The sequence below is a fragment of the Protopterus annectens genome, chromosome 11.part0 (genome assembly GCF_019279795.1).
Source record: "Protopterus annectens isolate FY-2018-M chromosome 11.part0, PAN1.0, whole genome shotgun sequence".
In the NCBI taxonomy this organism is placed as follows: Eukaryota; Metazoa; Chordata; order Ceratodontiformes; family Protopteridae; genus Protopterus; species Protopterus annectens.
This window is the reverse complement of record NC_056745.1, coordinates 1119376317-1119396798: the sequence shown is the minus strand read 5'-3', so window position 1 is coordinate 1119396798 and position 20482 is coordinate 1119376317. Positions and strand designations below refer to the sequence as shown.

Sequence of the window (20482 nt, the reverse complement as noted above, 5' to 3'; positions counted from 1 at the left end):
TGATTTGTCTTTTCTGGGTACCAGGAAAAGTCTTGAATAAAAACCTTGTCCCTTTTCCTTTTCTGGTACAGGTTGAATAGCCCCCATATTCATGAGGGACATAACTTGTTTTTGGGCCTCTGCCCACTGATTTGGAGGCAGATCTGGCCATCCGTTTGGGACTGGCAACGTGAAATCTGTATCCCTGGGATACTATATTTAAAACCCACTTGTCCTGGGTAATTAGATGCCAATTTTGTGCATGAAGTGCCAGTTTTCCCCCCAAAGGTGCTGCCAAAAGATAAGTGCTTGGTGATGGCAGAGGAAAGTCATTTAGACTGTTTACCATAGGGAGGTGCCTTGCTACTTCCAGATTTGGAGGTGGAGGCACCCCACTGTTTTGTTCTGTAAGTTCCTTGTGACTGAAACCTGGAGCCTTTGGAGTGTCTGGGTTTGACCTGAGCGGCTCTGGCGGGTACTGGAAAGGACCAATTCTTAGTAGGCCAGTGCCTACTGAACCTGGGTGGCTGCAACTGTAGGAAATCTTTTACAGTTTGCATAGATTTAGCTTCGTCTTCCACCTTTTTCAAAACTTCGTCTGCCTTATTACCAAACAGACTGTCCTGTTGTAAAGGAGCATCCAACAATTTTTCTTTAACATGATCAGGCAGATTTTGCTCCTTGAGCCAAGCATGCCTTCTTATCACAGATCCAGTTACAGCAGCCCTGCAAGAGGCCTCCAAGGAATCAAAACCACATTGCAAAGTATGCTTTCCAACTTGTTCAGCTGAATGCAATAAATCCTGTAACTCTATTTTCCACACAGTCAGAAATCAACATAATTTTCTGTTTAAGTAAGCCCATGACATGCTGCTGATATTTAAGCATATGAAATTGACAGTTTAAAGCCCTGATTGCCAAGGTTGCAGACTTGTAAACCTTCTTACCCCATCCATCCAGCGCCCTGGAGTCTCTATCAGAAGGGGTAGGATTTTTAGAAGTAGAAGCCTTAACACCCTTGGAACCCTGAGAAATGGTTTCAGGGTCAGCAGTAGGGCTTTTAAAAAGGAATTTGTGGGAGTCAGGAACCCTGTAATATCTGTCTGGCTTACTAGGAGACTGAGGCAGAGAATCAGGAGCCATGCTGGATTCTGAGAAAACATCACCAATGTCTAGAACAGGAGGTATAGCCAAAGGCCTATGCTGAGGTAGAAGGAGGAAATCCCTAAGCCTCTTTTTAGATTCTGAGAAATCCTGACTCTCCCAGTGAAAATGCTCCCTTAAGGTATGCAAAGTTTCTCCAAAAGAAAAATCCTCAGGAGGAGAAGCAGAAGGGATGGATTCTTCTGCATCAGAGTCCTCATAAGGTGGAATAGATAATTCCTGATCAGAAGAAATGGAAACCTGATCTGATGATTCATAATCAGTGCCTTGCCTAGACCTCTTAGCAGGAGGGGGATGGGAACCCCTAATCAAGGTAGTTAAATCCTTGGCCATTTTGATCATTTGTTTTTTAGGCATAGGGGCCTGTGCACATGGCCCAAGCGTCGTTGATTCTGGCCTAGGTTTTGAAGATGGCGTCATTTTAATATACAAATCTTTAGGCCTGAAAACACCCTCAGAAGCCGGTGCCTGCTCAGCGGCTCCGGACCCATCTAAGGTAGAGACATCCGTGGGTTCGGTACTTAAAGTGTCTTGCGGCATACCGGACTCTGAATGGGTCTCAGTAGTGGCCTGCAAATCAAAAGTAGCGGGCATCAGGGGCTACAAAAGCGCCTCACTGAGTACCAATGAACCAGTGACTGGCTTAGGAGAAGCGTCGTCATCGGTTTTGGACCTCGACGGTCTGTCTCTGTCTTTTTCTTTGCGTTTTTTGTGTATTCCGGTAGTCTGATTGCTAACCGACGACATTTCTGGATAGTTAAATCTTGAGCCAAAATATTTAGATGCAAAAATATACCGACACTAAATAGTGCGTTGATTAAATTTAGCACAAAACCGACAGCAAGGTACGTTGTGGTCAGGGCCTAGGCAAGGAATACAGTACAAATGAAAATCCTTATGAGGTAGAGGTATTTGCTTCTCACAAGTAATACAATTATTAACTTTTACTGACATCAGTAAGGAGCAAGAAAAAGTTTCCCCAACGGGGTACTTAGCTTTATGTTGAAGACTCGGTTCTGAAACTCGAAAACAAAAATTTCAGGAGTCAGCCGACCGGCACTTGCGAACTGCTTCTGCTTTGAGCATCGTGTGGCAAGAAAGACTGATGAAAATGGCATAGGCTGCATGTTTTATACCCCTGACAACCTGACGTCATGGAAGAAGGGACAGCAACCGACGCAGGACCCAAGACTTTGTTAATCAGGCTGACTGAGGGCAACCTGCCAGCAGATTACCCAAATGTAATGACTGCAACAGTGAAACACGAAGAACGTCAGCAGCTAATCAGACTTTGGTTTCAGCATGCAAAAGCTGCTTAGACTTTTGTGATTACTAGGCACCAACACAGAATTGCAGTCGGCCGTATCGGTAAGTACAAGAAAAAACAAGACTGTCATTATTTATTTTAAATAACTTTTCAATGGCGAGCCTTGACTGCATTCAAACACAGGGGGAAGTGATGCCTGTGCCTTGTATAAGGTCACTTCAGTAAAAGTGCAGTAACTAACATTTATGTATGTGATTGAGTCCTGAATAGGAACACTTCAGTTTTCAACAGTTTGCAGCAGTACAGTTTCCAGACGTCTGAATCCAGAGAGGGATTGCAGTAAAGGAAGTAAGCAGTGCCATAAATTCTCCAGGTAGGTGACATATCAGATTCAAATCAGCAACTGCCAGCTTTGTTTCACCAACATTTCAAGTAACTACAAAAGTTTTTCAACCACCTATGGTAATCACAATTGGACAGCTAAAGTCAATGTGGACTTTGGTAAGAAAATTTTCATGTGTTACATGGCAGCATGAATGCTGTAAATCAGGCTAGTAAAAAAGGTAGCTAACACAGCATTACTATTAATGTGTCAATTTTAGATAGACTACAGAAGTTGTATAAACACCATATTAGCAAATGTAAAACATTATTAGGGCAAGCTGACAGTCAGGAATTCTGTAAATGGATTACACTTGACTGATATCAAACAAAAACGTGTGGTATGACAGTAAATGTTTATTGTGCAAGTCATATAAAACTGCTTCCTGTGTGCAATGTCATAAAGGTTCAGTTCAGACCATTGTTAATAATGAAGCAGCACACAAGGGTCATACACTTACATTATTATGTCCTATCACCACATGTGAAATGTTAATTTCAGAGTTACAGCAGCAGTCAAATCAGTTATTGACAGACTCTCCTGCACATCTTGTTAAACAGTAGTATAAAACCACTGCACAGTACAAAACAGATAAGGACAGAGACAAGGTTCATGGTGAACTGACAAAAAATTTAAAAAACTTCTAAAAGACAGACAAAATGAGTTCAGAAAGTTTAGACAACATATGCAAATACTTTTTCAAAAGTGCATAAGAGCTTTAAAGTCAGCAGAACAGAATACTGAGACGTATTCTGGTTAGTAGAGAGTTAGAGAAAAATTCCAAATCTGACCAAGCAGTTATTTACGCTGACAAATATAATTTACGTTTAGAAGAATGGTTAGCGCACACAGCAAAATCTAATCTGAACTTTAAAGCTTTTAAATCATAAGTTAAACAGTAATGTAAAACGCATGGCGCTGTTCTCATAGCATACATGCAGGGGCAGCCTCTCATAGCTAAGCTGTTAGGTAATTTCAAAATCACCATTTCGAATAACATAACAGTTCTAGTGCATAAAAATCAAATAAAAGTAGTTAAAAGCAGTGAAGACAAAGTCACAAGAGTGACATGCATGCATTTTTTTTTCATCTAAAGTGCATCTGTTTAAAATGCACAAGAGCAAATAGCAGACAACAGCAAATGTAAATAATGTACATATATCTATTTTAAGCATGTGTTAGTTAAGCCTATATCTCTTTTGTTTTTACAATATTTTGTAATTGTATAATAGCACCAGTAATAGCAGAGATTCCAGCAAAAACAGTACTCAAAAGCAATGCTACTAAAATAAAGTTGTACTGAGTACATAACACTACAAATAAAACCCAAGTTTAAAATGTATGCATAGTTATGCAAATTACAAATACTTATTATAATTCCAAGTGCTTTATAACTGTATTCTAATATCAAGTTGCAAGTGTATTAACAAATGAGTGAATGTAAAAAAAAGTGCTGAAGGGGTTAAGGGATATACTATGGTCTACAGAGCCTGGTATGCCCAAGAAAAAAAGTAAGAGATTTTGTTTTATGTGAGCTCAGATCTTCCCAGGCTGAGATGGGCAAGAAATGTTGGGAAAATAAAATGTTACAGGTACTGAAATTTACAAAGTCAAAAACAAGACGGGTTGTCAGGCCAGGTGGCTTCCATTTTTCTACAACACTATTGTTATTAAAACATAATTAAGTGCTCATGTGCAGCACTAAGCAAAAAGCAAGAGAGTCTACAAAAGGTCTATTTGGTAATTGTAATAAAATGTCACAATTGTGCATGCATGTCATTAATAATCTGTTTGCAGGTAAACACTAAAAATAACAAAATAAAAAAATAAAAAAATAAAAAAAAAGCTTAGTTACACTGAGTATAGCCAGTAAATGGGCCATTGTATGAAGTTCAAATAAATTATCCAGGTCCCTTGTAAAGGGGGACAAATACCTACTAGTAGTAATGAATGTCTTTTCAAAACTGGTAGAGGCAATTACTACCAAACCTATAACAGCAAAAGCAACAGCAGAAGTTTTATAAAAAAATTTGGAAATGGCCAAAAATTATCAAATCAAACAATGGTCTACAGTTTCTTAGCAAATCAATTAGGCCAAAGTGTCACAGTCTGAGCAACAGACAGAGAGCTGGCATACATTCAATTCTCACAGCATACCACCTCACTAAAAGAATCACAGGCCTAAAGCAGATGCCCTATGCTGACCGTCTAAAAAAACTCCAGCTTATACTCTGTCGCATATCACCTACTCAGAGGCAATCTCTGCTTAATATACAAGGCCATGTCAAACTTAGTGCTGCTGGACATGCAACACTTAAAGAAATCCCAATTCCTTACAGCCACACGCTCCAGGGATCTAAACCTGGTCATTACAATGAACAAAACATGCTGGAGGGATAGGTTCCTGACCCAGAGACTCCCCATACTCTGGAATAGACTGCCCATACATGTCAAGCTGAGCGCCTCTTTGGCCCTCTTCAAAAGGAACCTTAACGATTGGATGGGAGATGGGAAATTCACCTCGGGGATCACGTCAGTCGCCCTGCTGCGCCCCCAACAACTCCACTCTTTAAATATACCAACTCCGAGACCGCATTACAATGCAGTAAAGGGAATTTTCCCTTTATTGGACTGTATCGCGGTCTCGGAGTTGGTATATTTAAAGAGCGGGGGGGTGTGGGGGGTGCAGGGGGGCTTGCCCCCCTACTTACAGCTGTCCGGACGTTGCTCCTGTTTTTCATTTTTTTTTTTTTTGAGTTTGAAGTATGACAACTTTGAACATATTGAACATATTGTCTCGACCATATCACGTTCGAAGTTGTCATACTTCGACTATGTGATATACAGACTCTATATATATATATATGCATATATATATATATATATATGAATATATGCATATATATATATATATATATATATATATATATATATGAATATATGCATATATATATATATATATATGAATATATGCATATATATATATATATATGAATATATATATATATATATATATATATATATGCATATATATATATATATATATATATATATATATATATATATATATATATATATATATGCACACACACACACACACACACACACACACACACACACACACACACACACACACACACACAATATAAAAATTTTACACACCCCTGTTAAAATGCCAGGTTTTTGTGATATAAAAAATGAGACCACAATAAATCATTTGAAAACTTTTCCCACCTTTAATGTGATCTATAACTCCTACAATTCAATTTAAAAGAAACAAATCTGTTAGGGGATAAAATATAAAAAAAAAAATAAAAAACGTACAATAAGCTGGTTGCATAAGTGTGCACACCCTTAAACTAATACTTTGTTGAAGCACCTTTTGACTTAATTATAGCATTCAGCCTTCTCTGTTACACACCTGCCATCAACTAAAGAGACTCTGATTAACCCCAAATAAAGTTCAGCTGTCCTAGTAGGATTTTCCTGACATTTACTCAGTTGCCTGCTACAGCAAAAGCCATGGTTCGCAGAGAGCTTACAAAGCATCAATGGGATTTCACTGTTGAAAAGTATCAGTCAGGAGAAGGGTACAAAAAAATTTCCACAGCATTGAATGTACCATGGGACACAGTGAAGACAGTCATTAAAAAGTGGAGAAAATATGAGACAACAGTGATGTTGCAAAGAACTGGACGTCCTTCCAAAACTGATGAAAAGACACAATGAAAACTGGTCAGGGAGGCTGCCAAGAGTCCTACAGCAACACTGAAGGAGCTGCAGGAATTTCTGGCAAGTACTGGTTGTGAACTACATGTGACAACAATTCCCATATTCTCCATATGTCTGAAGCATGAGGTAGGGTTGGAAGATGGAAGCCTTTTCTTACACAGAAAAACATCCAGGCCCGGTTAAAACTTGCAAAACGATACATCAAGTCTCCCAAAAGCATGTGGGAAAATGTGTTATGCTCTGATGAGACCAAGGTTGAACTTTTTGGCCACAATTCCAAAAAGTACTTTTGGCGCAAAAACAACACTTCGCATCACGAAAAGAACACCATCCCCACGGTGAAGCACGGTGGTGGCACTATCATGCTTTAGGGTTGCTTTTCTTCAGCTGGAAAGTACAGTTTTGTACCTACCATAAATGTAGATGTTCGAGTGCTAATACAGCTGCAGTAATCACAGATGGGTTCTCTGCCGTCAGGCGGGTCCTCGGTCGGCCGAATTCCAAAGTCTAGGTCCGGCGTCAGTTGTTGTCGCTTTCTCTCCTGACGTCAGTGAGGCCGGAGTATATAAGACACAGCCAACGTCATGCTCTTCAGTCTTTCTTGCCCTAGATGTCAGGTGCCCCCAGAAGGAAGGCAATACATAAATTATATATATATACATGCAATGCAATATAATCCAAAATCAGTAGTTGCAAGCAAATAACCATAGAAGGATAACCCAGTCAGGTTGTATGAAGAGGGGGTTAGGTCCCATGCCTTTACCAAGTGGGGAAGGAGGGAGGGAAACCTGTACTGCAGCTGTATTAGCACTCTAACATCTACATTTATGGTAGGTACAAAACTGTACTATGTTCATCGTGCATACAGCTGCAGTAATCACAGATGGGTAGAGTCCCAAAGCTACGCACAGGGTGGTAGGTACTAGGTGGAACTGGGATGAGCCAGAATGCCCTGCAACACAGCAGTGGCAAAGCCTGCTCTAGTTTTGGAATATAAAGGCAGGTGGTAGTGTTTTGTGAAGGTATGTACAGAACTCCAAGTGGCTGCCTCCAAAATATCTTTGGTAGGAACTCCTCTGAGGAAGGCTGTAGAGGTAGCTGTGGCCCTGGTGGAGTGGGATCTGATGCCTGTAGGAACAGATTTCCCATGATAGGAATAACAAAACCGTATGCAGTGGCCTATCCACTTTGAAATAGTCTGCTTGGTAACTGGCTTCCCTTGAGCCCCTACAGCATAGGACACAAAAAGTTGTTCTGATTTCCTGAAGGACTTTGTTCTGTCCAAATAATAACGTAGCTGCCTATGGATGTCTAAAGAGTGTAGCAGCCTTTCCCCTTTGTTTTGAGGATTGGGGTAAAAGGTAGGTAAGTGTATGGCTTGATTTAAAGCTACCCTGGATACCACTTTAAGCATAAATGACGGGTTGGTACGAAGGGAAACCCTGTCCTGATGGAAGATGAGAAAGGGCTGCACTGCCATGAGGGCCTGAAGTTCCGAAACCCTACGAGCTGAAGTGATGGCCAGAAGGAAGGCTGTTTTCCACGACAAATATTGCAAATCTGTTGAGGCAGCTGGTTCAAAAGGAGGCAATGTTAATTTTTCTAGTATGTAATTAAGATCCCAGGCTGGTATTGGTTGTTTCCTTGGTGGTCTTATATTCTTAGCCCCTCTGAGGAACTGTCGTAAGAGTGGGTGAGAAAATAAAGGTGGATCCGTGTTGAATTCTGCAGAAATGGCTGAGGCATGGATTTTTATGGAAGAAAATGAAAGTCCATTGTTCAGCAGCTCAGCTAGATACTGTAATACCTGAGGCAAATTCAGTTTTCTAGGGTCCTGGCCTTTTTTCTCATTCCAAGAGCAAAACCGTTTCCATTTTGCAGAGTAAGCCTTTCTGGTAGATGGCCCTCTGGCCTCCAAAATGACATCCTGCACCTCCTTGGAGAGTAGGGTCTGTTGTGGTGTTAAAGAATTTTCCATGCAGCGAGATTGAGTGTTTTCAGCTGACTGTGAAGAGTTTTGTAGCTGTGCTGAGTCAGCAGAAGAGGCATTAGAGGTAGGGACCAGGGAGGAGTATGTGTTAGGCTCCTCAGGAGCGGGTACCAGTGTTGCCTTGGCCAATCTGGAGCAATCAGTATCATCTTCGATCTGTCTGCTCTTGCTTTCAAGAGCACCTTGGGCAGAAGAGGCAGAGGTGGGAAAGCGTAAACTGTCCATGCTGTCCAACTGAATGAAAGGGCGTCCACTCTCCAGGCCTTTGGATGAAAGGTCCTCGAACAAAACTTTTCCAATTGATGATTCCTGTGGGAGGCAAAGAGATCTATGTCTGGCCTCCCCCATGCTTGGATTATCTCTGTAAACACCTGAGGATGCAACTTCCATTCGTGTGGATCTGTCATATTTCTGCTTAGATTGTCTGCCAGCGTGTTTTCCAATCCTGGCAAGTACTGTGCTTGAAGTTCGATTTGCCATTCCAGAGCCAAGTTCCAAAGAGTCATGGCTAGTCTGCACAAGGGGTATGAATGTGTTCCTCCTTGTTTGTTAATGTACCACATTACTGTGGTGTTGTCTGTTCTTATCAGTAATTGTCCTGGATGCAGGAGGTCCTTGAAAGCTGTAATTACATTTATTACTGCTAGCATTTCTTTTTGATTGATGTGAAGGTGCTTTTCCTTTTGGGACCATTTGCCCTGAATGCACCTGTCCGTCATGCGCTCCCAGGCGTAATCTGAGGCGTCTGTTGTGATGACTTGATTTGCTTGAGGCTTGCAGAATGGGAGGCCTGTGTTTGCTTGACATGCTTGGGCCCACCATAGAAATTCCTTTTGCAAACATGGAATTATTGGTATTATTGTTTCCAAACTGTGACTGTGTTGAGACCATAGGTTTTTTTAGGTACCATTGAAGTTTCCTCATATGCAGCTTTGCACATGGGATTAAAAGAATGCAAGATGCCATGAATCCCAGAGCCTGCAGGATTTTCCTTGCAGTAAGCCTGGTACATTTTGCTAGTATTTTGAAGTACTGAGTTAGTTGCCCCTGTTTTTCTGGCGTAAGATAGGCCATCTGGGTGTTTGTGTCCAAGTTGGCACCCAGGAAAGTTATTTTCTGAGATGGTGTTAGCCTGGATTTCTCTTTGTTGATTGTGTATCTCAGAGAATGCAGTAACCGTGTTACATAAGCCAGATGTTCCAGAAGTATGTGCTTGCTGTCCGCTTGGATCAGGCAGTCGTCCAAATAAGGGTAAATTTGTATCCCTTGAAGTTTGCAGTAGGCAATCACTGATGCCAGGCATTTTGTGAATACTCTGGGCGCAGTAGATAAGCCAAAGGGCAATGCAGAGAATTGATAGTGGATTGAACCTGCAAGAAATCTGAGGAATCTTCTGCAACTTTGTCTGATTGGGACATGCAGGTATGCCTCCTTGAGGTCCAATGTTACCAGCCAAAACTCCTTGCCCAGCATGGGAAGAAGCTGCTGTAATGTGAGCATCTTGAATTTTGGTACGAGTAAAAATGTGTTTAGAATGGATAAGTCCAAAATGGGTCTCCAGTCGGTTCCTTTCCTTGGTACCAGAAAAAGTCTTGAATAAAAACCTTGACGTTGTTCGTGAGTAGGTACCTCTTGTATAGCTCTCATGCCTATGAGCTTTGAAATTTGTAGTTGTGCCTCTGCCCTTTGATTGTGTGGCAGGTTTGGCATGCCTCTCATTTTTGGAAGAGTGTGGAATTGAAATTTGTAGCCTCTGTTTATAACGTCCAGGATCCATTTGTCTGTTGTGACAATATGCCAATTTCTTGTAAATAATGCCAGCTTTCCTCCCAAAGGTGCTGCCAGCTGAGACTTGCTTGGCATGGAAATGAGGGAGTCATTGGGTTTGTTTCCTGTATTGTTGTGCACTGTCTTCGCCACCTCTTGGTGCTGGAGTTTGCCATTGTCTGCCTCTATATGATCCTTGTGATTGCCCTCTGCCCATTGTGTGTCTGTATCTACCTCTTTGGGGCTTGTCAGTGGCTGGAAAGGACCAGTTTTTTGAAGGCCAATTTCTGCTAAAACGTGGTGGTTGGACCTGTAGAAAAGCTTTGACAGTTTGCATAGATTTGGCTTTTTCTTCCATTTTCCGTAATATCTCCTCAGCATTAGTACCAAATGGCACATCCTTTTGTAAAGGAGCATCTAGAAGTTTAGCTTTCACATGATCAGGCAAGCTTTGTTCCCTAAACCAGGCATGTCTACGAACGACTGATCCTGTAGCAGCAGCTCTACTTGAGGCCTCTACGGCATCATAGCCACATTGTAAGGTGTGTTTACCCACTTGCTCTGCACTATGCATCATATCCTGCAACTCCTTCAAATCTAGTTGTTCAGGTTGAGACATTTTATTCCTTAATTGTGATAACAGGAACTGTTGATATTTAAGCATATGAAACTGACAATTTAAGGCCCTCATGGCTAGGGTGGCCGAGGTATATACCTTTTTTCCCCACCTTTCTAAGGATCTTGACTCTCTTTCGGCAGGAAGTGGATTCTTAGCAGTAGAGGCCTTCAATCCCTTGGGGCCTTGAGAAATGGTTTCATGGTCAGCATTATGGCTTTTGTAGAGAAACTGGTGAGAGTTAGGAACTCTGTAGTACCTATCAGGTTTGACTGGTGCAGGAGGCAGGGAATCCGGGTTAAGGCAAGCCTCCGAATAAACATCATCAAGTATGTCCAAGACAGGAGGTATCGCCAGAGGTCTGTGTTGAGGTAACAAAAATTCCCTAAGTCTTTTCTTGGAATCGGAAAAGTCTTGGCCTTCCCAATGGAAGTGTTCCCTCAAAGTGTGCAAGGTTTCCCCAAAGGAAAAATCCTCAGGAGGAGATACAGAAGGAATGGACTGCTCTGCATCTGAATCTTCAAAAGGGGAGTAAGAGTGTTCCTCTACATCAGAATGTTCTGATAAAATGGAGCCCTGATCAGAAGAGGGAGAATGTTCCTCCACTCTGGGTCTCTTGTCTGGAGGGGGCTGAGAACCCCTGATAAGAGTAATTAAATCCTCAGCCATTTTAAGCATCTGTTTTTTAGGCATGGGGCCTGGAGATGGGCCCTGTGCAACAGGCCTCTTGGCATGCCTGGCTGATTTGGATTTAGTGAAGGCCTTAATAAAAAAGGAAGATGAGGGTCCAAGGACACCCTGGGTGGAAGTGGACCTGTCCACATAAGGAGGCTCAACCCACACAGTGGCTTCAGTGGTTGTAGTCTGGGAAAGGGCCGAGGTACCTGCGGTCTCGGTTACAGAAGACACCGCCAAAGGAGTGTCGTCGGTAGTCAGGGACTGCAAAGGCATCTCGCTGAGAACCGGACCACGTGTAGCCGGTTTTGGAGTGGTGTCGGTGGGGACCGCGGGCCTTGCGTGTCGGTCCTTGTCCTTGCGTTTTTTGGACAAAACGGTAGTCGAAGTCTCCAACGACATTTTATAATCAAAGGCTTTACCAAAAAAGTGTTGGGCGAACTCCGCCCGACGCTTAATAGTGCGTTTATTGAAAGTAGCGCAAAAGCGACAGCCCGAGACGTCGTGGTCTGGGCCTAAACAAGGTATGCAGAGGGAATGGAAATCCTTATGCGGTATTTGCTTCCCACAAGAAATACAATTATTAACTTTTTCTGACATCGGTCTGAGGCAAGAAAAGTTTCCCCAACGGGGTACTTAGCTTTAATGAAGACTTCGGTTTCCAATTTTTCGTAATTCAGGAGCTGGCCGACTGGCACTTGCGAACTGCTTCTGCTTCGGGCACTGCGTGGCAAAAAAGACTGAAGAACATGGCGTCAGCTGTGTCTTATATACTCCGGCCTCACTGACGTCAGGCAAGAAAGCGACAACAACCGACGCCGGACCTAGACTTTGGAATTCGGCCGACCGAGGACCTGCCTGACGGCAGAGAACCCATCTGTGATTACTGCAGCTGTATGCACGATGAACATCTGGGGCTTTAGTCAACGTCGAAGGAATTATGAACAGTTCCAAATACCAGTCACTTTTGGCCCAAAACCTTAAGGCGTCTGCTAGAAAGCTGAAGATGAATTTCACCTTTCAACATGACAATGACCCAAAGCATAAATCCAAATCAACAAAAGAATGGCTTCACCAGAAGAAAATTAAAGTTTTGGAATGGCCCAGCCAGAGCTCAGACCTAAATCCAATAGAAAATTTGTGAAGTGACCTGAAGGAGGTTGTGCTCAAGAGATGCCCTTGCAGTCTGACAGATTTGGAGTGCTTTTGCAAGGAAGAGTGGGCAAATATTGACAATTCAAGATGTGCCATGCTGATAGACTCCTACTCAAGAAGACAGAATGATGTAATTAAATCAAAAGGTGCTTCAACAAAAGTATTAGTTTAAGATTGTGCGGACTTATGCATGCAGCTTATTGTACATTTTTATACCCCCCCAACACATCTGTTTGTTTTTCAATTTAACTGGACAGGTTATAGGTCACATTAAAGGTGGGAAAAGAAGTGAAATGATTTATTGTGGTCTCATTTTTTTTATATCACAAAAACCTGGCATTTTAACAAGGGTGTGTACACTTTTTATATCCATTGCATATATGTAATAAAAATAATAGTGCATGTACACCTGTTTGCTAGTTAGATGCATACACTTCGGTCTGCTAGAATATATGTAGGATAATATAGTCAGTTAGATGCATACATTTCTGTTTGCTAAAAAAGGGTTAAACTGTTAATAGCTAAAAATCAAACAAAACGACATTCATCTGTAAATGTAACATGAAGGTCTGGTACAGCTTGAGAAAAATGTTGATAAAACTAAATCTTTCAAAAGAAGTGTCTGGTACAAGGTTCAAGAAAAATTACAGGTAAGAAATTTCCTGAGACACAGTTGCAGGGAGTATGGGAAAGATGCTTTCATATGGAAATATTCACAGTAAATTCACCTTGAAACAGAACAGACTGCATGACATCAGACGATACCACGATACCAAAGTAACAGACTGCAAATTCCAAGGTATTAAACAATAGACTGTTCTCATGAATAGGATCTGAACTGCAAAAGAAAAAAGTGTATATAAGGACAGTAAGGGTGTATGATGTTCGATCTGATTTGTTGTTAGATCTGCACACTGCAGATGCTTTATGTTGTATGAAAAGTAAATCTGAAGACAGTAAACCCAGCAAACTGTACAGTGTAGCACGTGTCGTCTGTTATATAGACAAGTTATCCTTATAGTACTGCACCAAGTTTAAGAAGTTAATAGTCTGCAAAGTTTATGTGTACTAATCAGACTATTTTTACAAGGCACTAAAACAGCAGCTAATGAGACTTTGGTTTCAGCACGCAAAAGCTGCTTATACTTCTATTACTACTAGGCACCAACACAGAACTGCACTCGGCAGTTTCAGTAAGTACAAGACAAAACAAGACTGTCATCATTTATTTTAAATAAATTTTCATGAGCCTTAACAGAAGAACAAGGAAGACTCTTCCCATGAAAAGAATAATGGCTTTAGATATCCAAGAAGAAATTGTTTGCTTGAAACCAGTCAATCCTAAATGCACAGGATGAAAAGAAACCAAAAGCTGTTCTGATATATGAACAGCATTAGTCTTATCCAAATAATATCGGAATTGTCTGCAAATCCAAAGTGTGCAAAACCTTCTTGCTAGCAAACTGTGGAGAAAGGAAAAAAGTGGGCAAATGAGAAGACTAAGAAACAACTCATTAACCACCTTGGGCATAAAAGGATTAGTATGAAGGGATATCCTGTCCTTATAGGAAGCTAAAAAAAGAAGTAACAGCCATAAGTACTTGCAACTCAGACACCAGTCTGGCAAATGTAAGGGCCAAAAAATCAGTCTTCCAAGAATAATGCTGTAAGGAAGATGAAACACCATTTTTTTCTAAAACAAAATTAAGGCCCCAGGAAGGAGGGGCAGGCTTCCTGGAAGGCATAATATGAAGGATGCCTTTAAGAAAATGTTTGACCTCAAATCTAGAGGCTAAAGTGGCAGACAAGCAGAGATAGCTGACAGATGGGCCTTAACATAACAATATGCCAAACCAGCATTGAACAATTCACACAAATACGAGAAAAGCAAAGGAACATCACACCAAACAGAAAACCTCTTCCACTACTAAGAAATCTTACTTATCCAAATGTGTTTCCTGGCTTCCTGCAAAGCACGTCATCAAAAAAAAAAAAAGGTGTCTGCAGGGGATCAAAACCCTATCACCCACAATGTTTGCTGAAGAGTGGACAGTTGGGGATGGATGAGAGGTCCCTTTGCTTATGAAAGCAGGTCCGCCCTGTGAGGTAACTTGCAATGACTGCCCTTGGCAGGAAGCAGAAGAAGAGGTAACCATTGCTGTCTGGGCCATAAGGGAGCCACCAGCAAGATTTTGGGAGCATCCTGCTTCATCTTGAACAGAACTTTTCAAATTAGAGGAAGGGGAGGGAAGGCATAAAGAAACATCCCCTTCCAAGAAAAAGAAAGGGCATCTACCTTCCAGGCCAGAGGGCACGGGGTTCTGGCATAAATATTAGGAAGTTGTCTGTTCAGACGGAAGGCAAACATATCTACTAGAGGATCACTCCACTAGTGGACAATGTCCAGAAACATATCCCTGTAAAGCATCCATTCATGGGATTGTATTATGGACCTGCTCAGAGAATCTGCTGCTATGTTTTGATCAGAGGGAATTTAAACTGCCTGAACGGTCACCTGATAATGAATAGCCATCTCCCAAATGTAAAGGGCTAACATGCATAGGAGATAAGACCTTGTTTCCCCTTGCTTGTTGACCTACCACATCAATACGGCATTGCCTGTAAGAATCATGAAGGGCCTTGGAAGAAAAAGAGAATGAAAAGCCTGAAGATCCAGAAGGAGAGCTTTTGTCTTTTTGACATTGATGTGGACTTTCTTTTGGTAGTGACCAAAGGTCCTGCACCTTTCGAAAGTTTGAAAATAAGAAGAAACCTTCACACCTTAAGGTTTGGAAATACAAACAGCAGACTGCAAAGCAACAAAACATATCCAATCCACTATGTCTCACTGTATTCTGTTAAGTTACATAAATCTCCCCCTGTAGAAGAGGGGGACATTTATGTAACTTAACAGAATACAATGAGACAAAGTGGATCACTGAACTGGGTGCTGATAGAGCTCCAGGTATGAGTGGTGTAATTCCGATTAAACCCCCCTAAAAAGGAGGAGGATTCAGTATTGAATTCTGATTGGATATTATGCATCTTAAATAGTTGTTTTAATGATCTGAATGTTGTCTGAAGAATGGTTTTTTAACCTGAAAACGCTTACAGTTTGTTTTAATAAACCTTGGCATATTTTTCAGCGTGGTGGTTCAGATATATTTTGTTGCTTTGCATCTTTAGAAAAACAAAGGAAGCCCCCCCCCCCCATCTCACATCCAGGGCACCTGTGCAAGTTTCCTGAGAGGGGACTGGAGGTTGAAAAGAAAGCCCTGGATTGAGGGACAACAAATTAATCTACCACTGAAGTTCCAGCTTGAGGCATGGAAGTAGAAGGACTAGAAAATCTAAAGAATGAGAACGCTGAAGCCAAACTGACTTTAGAAACCACTGAAGTTTATCATGTGGAGCTTGGCTATTAGAAGCATAAAAATGGTGGAAGCCATATAACATAGAGCCCTCAAAAATTCTTTGGCTGTGACTGAAGCCAGAGGAAGAACGGATTCTAAGAAAGCAATGAGAGCTAAGGTCTTGGGAGAAGACAGGGATGCCACCACTGAACAGTCTGGATCCTGCAACCCAGAAACACATGATCCTGAAAAGGAGTCAGAAATTACTTCTGGAAATTTACAATAAACCCCTGCCTTTGCAAGACAGAAATGGTAAAGTGTAGATGGTGAAGAAAGATCTCTTGAGAGGAGGCATGAATAAGGAGGTCATCCAGGTAGAGAAAGACCTGAATCTCCTTCAGCCTTCAGAAAGCAATGAAAGTGTCAAGGCATTTGGTTAAGACCCTTGGGGCAGCAGAGAGATCAAAGGGCAAAGCAGAGAACTGAAAATGCCAGGAAGCAACAGAGAAACATAAAAACTTCCTGAAAAGGGGAAGAATATGAATGTAAAGATAAACATCCTTGATATACAGGGAAACAAAAAAAGCCAGAGGAAGAATTGGAGGAAACAAGGTTTGAAGGTATCTTCAAAAAGGTGTTTGGCTGAGAGAAATCCGGCATGGATCTGCAGGTGCCTTCTTTCCTGGGGACCAAGAACATCCTAGAATAAAATTCCTTTCCCCACTGAGTCTGAACTTCCTGAATATTTCCTTGAGCCAATAGGCCCTAAAGCACCTCTGTAAAAAAGGACAGCTGTTCCTGAAGAGGTTGAAACACACCCAAAAGAAGGAGGGGGGGGGTTTCATGTAATAACCCTAGCAAATTATAGAAAGAAACCAGGAGTCTTGGGTGATCTTTAGACAAATAAGAAGGGGAAGAGATAGACACAGAGAAAGAATGTCACTGAGAAGAACAGGGCAAGGTTAGTCAGACAGCACCTGGTTTGTCAGGAAAGGAGGCTTCTGAGTAGAAGTTTGGGCAGCCTTAGCAGGGAGGAGCCCTTCTACCACCCTTTTTTTTTCTATACTTTTTAGAGGAGTGCGAGATGGTCTACAGACAAAAGCAGGGTTATTACAATAATCCCTCTGAAACCTGGGCACAGGGGAAACAAAAAAAAGAAGTTATGTCTTACCATAACATTCCAACTGAGTTGTTGAGCTTCTTCCAGTCATCAATGATGGGTTCGGTTCCGAGCCCTCGGAACAGAGTCTGCCTTATACCAAGCTTGCGTACACCAAAAAACTCTCGAGATAAGCTGCTACCCACAATGCCCTTTGCTCAGTTACCTCAGATCGAGTTTGCATACAACATACAGAGAAAGAATAAGTCAGAGGCCGTCTTTACGTAGAACCCCTGATACATCCCAAAGACCCAGAAGATCCACCAGGAACTTTAGGAGGGGGTCAGTGGGAGGGTGTGATGACTGGAAGAAGATCAACAACTCAGATGGAACATTATAGTAAGACATAACTTCTTTATCTGAAGTTGTTAATCTTCTTCCTATTCATCACTGATGGGACAGAGTCCCCAGCTACTTGAAGAACCTGGGTGGCCTTTATGGAAGAACACTCCTGAGAACCATTGAACCAAAGGCCGCTCTTCCCATGGAGATCAGATCCAATTTGTAATGCTTGATAAAAATGTGGGGTTTAGCCCAAATGGCAGCTGCACAAATGTCATCCATGGAGGACCTAGAGTGGAAGGCAAAAGGTGCTGCAATATCCCTAGTTGAGTGAGCTTTGATTTGTCCAGGCTTAGATCCCACTGTAAGTGAACAAGTGAAGGCAATGCAATACCTGAGCCATTTAGGCAAAGTAACCTTTGATACTGCACCTCCCATTCTAGGGCCCGCAAAGGAAACGAAAAGCTGGTATGACTTGCGAAATTATTTAGTTCTGTACAGATAAAAGCGCAATTGTCTATGAACATCCAGGGAATGTAGGCAGTATTCTCCCTTGTCAGAGTAATTTCATAGGTTGATTCATAGGTTGGTACTAGGCTATCAGCCCTAGGGCCTATACAAGCCTAGCCATAACAATTCCCTGGCTATTTCTTCCCACACTATTTACTTCCCTGGACCCCTGTCTAGCAGGGCAACTGACGTGATCCCCGGGGTGAATTTCCTTTCTCCCACCCAACTGTCAAGGTTCCTTTTAAACAGGGTCAAAGAGGCACTCTGCTCGACATGTATGGGCAATCTATTCCAGAGTCTGGGGAGTCTCTAGGTAAGGAACCTATCCCTCCAGCATGTTTTGTTTATTGTGATGACAAGGTTTATATCCCTGGAGCGTGTGGCTCTGAGGGATTGGGATTTCTTTAAGTGTAGCATGTCCAACAGCTCTAGGTTTTGACATGGCCTTGTATGTTAAGCAGAGATCGCCTCTGAGTAGATGATATGTGACGGAGTATAGCTGGAGTTTTTTAAGGCGGTCAGCGTAGGGCATCTGCTTTAGGCCTGTGATATTTTTAGTGAGGTATTTCTGCGGCCTTTCCAGTTGTTAAATAAACAGCCCTTGCAGGTCTTGAACCCAGGTCCCTGCACATTATAGTCACAGTAGTTAACCAGTAAGCCATCACAGCAGTAAAAACACAGCGAGTTCGATGGACTGGTTAATCGAAAAATCAGAAACCACTTTGGGGAGAAAGGATGGGTTAGTTCGAAGTGATACTCTGTCCTTATGAAAGATCAGATAAGGGCTCTTGATACATAATGCTTGTAATTCAGAAATTTGTCTTGCTGAAGTTATAGCCATCAGGAATAAGGATTTCCATGATAAGAATTTTAGATCACAGGTGCAGTGTGCAGATCTAACAACAAATCAGATCGAACATCATACACCCTTACTGTCCTTATATACACTTTTTTCTTTTGCAGTTCAGATCCTATTCATGAGAAAGTACAGTTTTGTACCTACCATAAATGTAGATGTTCGAGGATTCCATTGCTGCAGTCCTAACAATTGGGTATAGTCCGCATCCAGTCGGCCCGAATACCAGAGTATAAGGCTGACGTCGGTCATGGCGCATTAGACTGACGTCAGTACGTCAGGGTACTAATGCGCATGACCGGCGTCCTATCCTCAGTCTTTTCTTGCCCCAGATGTCAGAAGACCCTAAAAGGACAAGGCCCAAAAAGCCTGCACCAAAACATGAACAATATATACAAAAATATAAGCAGGTAAGCTCACCTACACTACCACCCCTAAACACAGAGGGAAGGAGGGAGGGAATTGGACTGCAGCAATGGAATCCTCGAACATCTACATTTATGGTAGGTACAAAACTGTACCATGTCCTCCGCCTTCCATTGCTGCAGTCCTAACAATTGGGTAGAATCCCAAAGCAGAGGTAAGGGAGGCTGGCAAATCATAAAGAAGCAGGAGCTGACAACATGCCTTGCAAAACAGCTGTGGCAAAACCAGCCCTAGACTTAGAGTAGATAGGAAGGTGATAATGCTTAGAGAAAGTATGCACTGAACTCCAAGCAGCTGCTTCCAAAATATCCTTAGTTGTCACCCCGTAGAAATGCTGTTGAAGTGGCAGTAGCCCTAGTGGAATGAGGCCTAATCCCAGCTGGAACCTCCTTGCCATGATGGGAATAACAAAATGCAATGCAAAGCCAATCCACCTAGAAATAGTTTGTTTTGACACAGGCTTGCCCTGCGAACTCAAAGCAAAAGAAACAAACAACTGCTGAGACTGTCTAAAATCCTTAGTCCTGCTTAAGTAATAACGCAATTGCCTGTGTACATCTAAAGTATGCAAAATCTTTTCCCCTTTATTTTGGGGGTCTGCATAAAAAGTAGGCAAATGAATAGTCTGGTTTAAAGCCACACTAGAAACCACCTTAGGCATAAAGGAAGGATTAGTGCGTAATGATACCCTATCCTTATGGAAAATCAAAAGGGCTCGACTGCCATAAGGGCCTGCAACTCAGACACCCTTCTTGCAGAAGTAATAGCCAACAAAAAAGCAGTCTTCCATGACAAATATTTCAATTCAGCAGTAGCCGCAGGCTCAAAAGGTTGTAGAGTAAGTTTTTCCAACACAAAATTGAGATCCCAAGCAGGAGTAGGAGCTCTACGTGGGGCCTTATATTCTTTGCCCCTCTAAGAAACTGCTTGAACAAAGGATGTGAAAACAAAGGTGGGTCACAATCATAGTGAGCTGAAATTGCTGCAGCATGAATCTTAATAGAAGAGAAGGACAACCCTTTGTCCAATAACTCGGTAAGATATTGAAGAGCCACACTCAAAGTAGGCTCAGAAATCTCCAAATTCCTTGCTGCACTCCAAAATAAAAATCTCTTCCATTTTGCTGCGTACACTCTCCTTGTACTAGGTCGTCTAGCTTCCATAATCAC

General features: G+C 42.0%; 1 protein-coding gene across 1 annotated transcript in view; it reads right to left on the bottom strand.

The window, feature by feature from the left end:
• The window catches only part of KDM5A (lysine demethylase 5A), a 2605143-nt gene that overhangs the window by 2418567 nt on the left and 166094 nt on the right, over positions 1 to 20482 (bottom strand). The gene's annotated exons all lie outside the window — the stretch shown is intronic.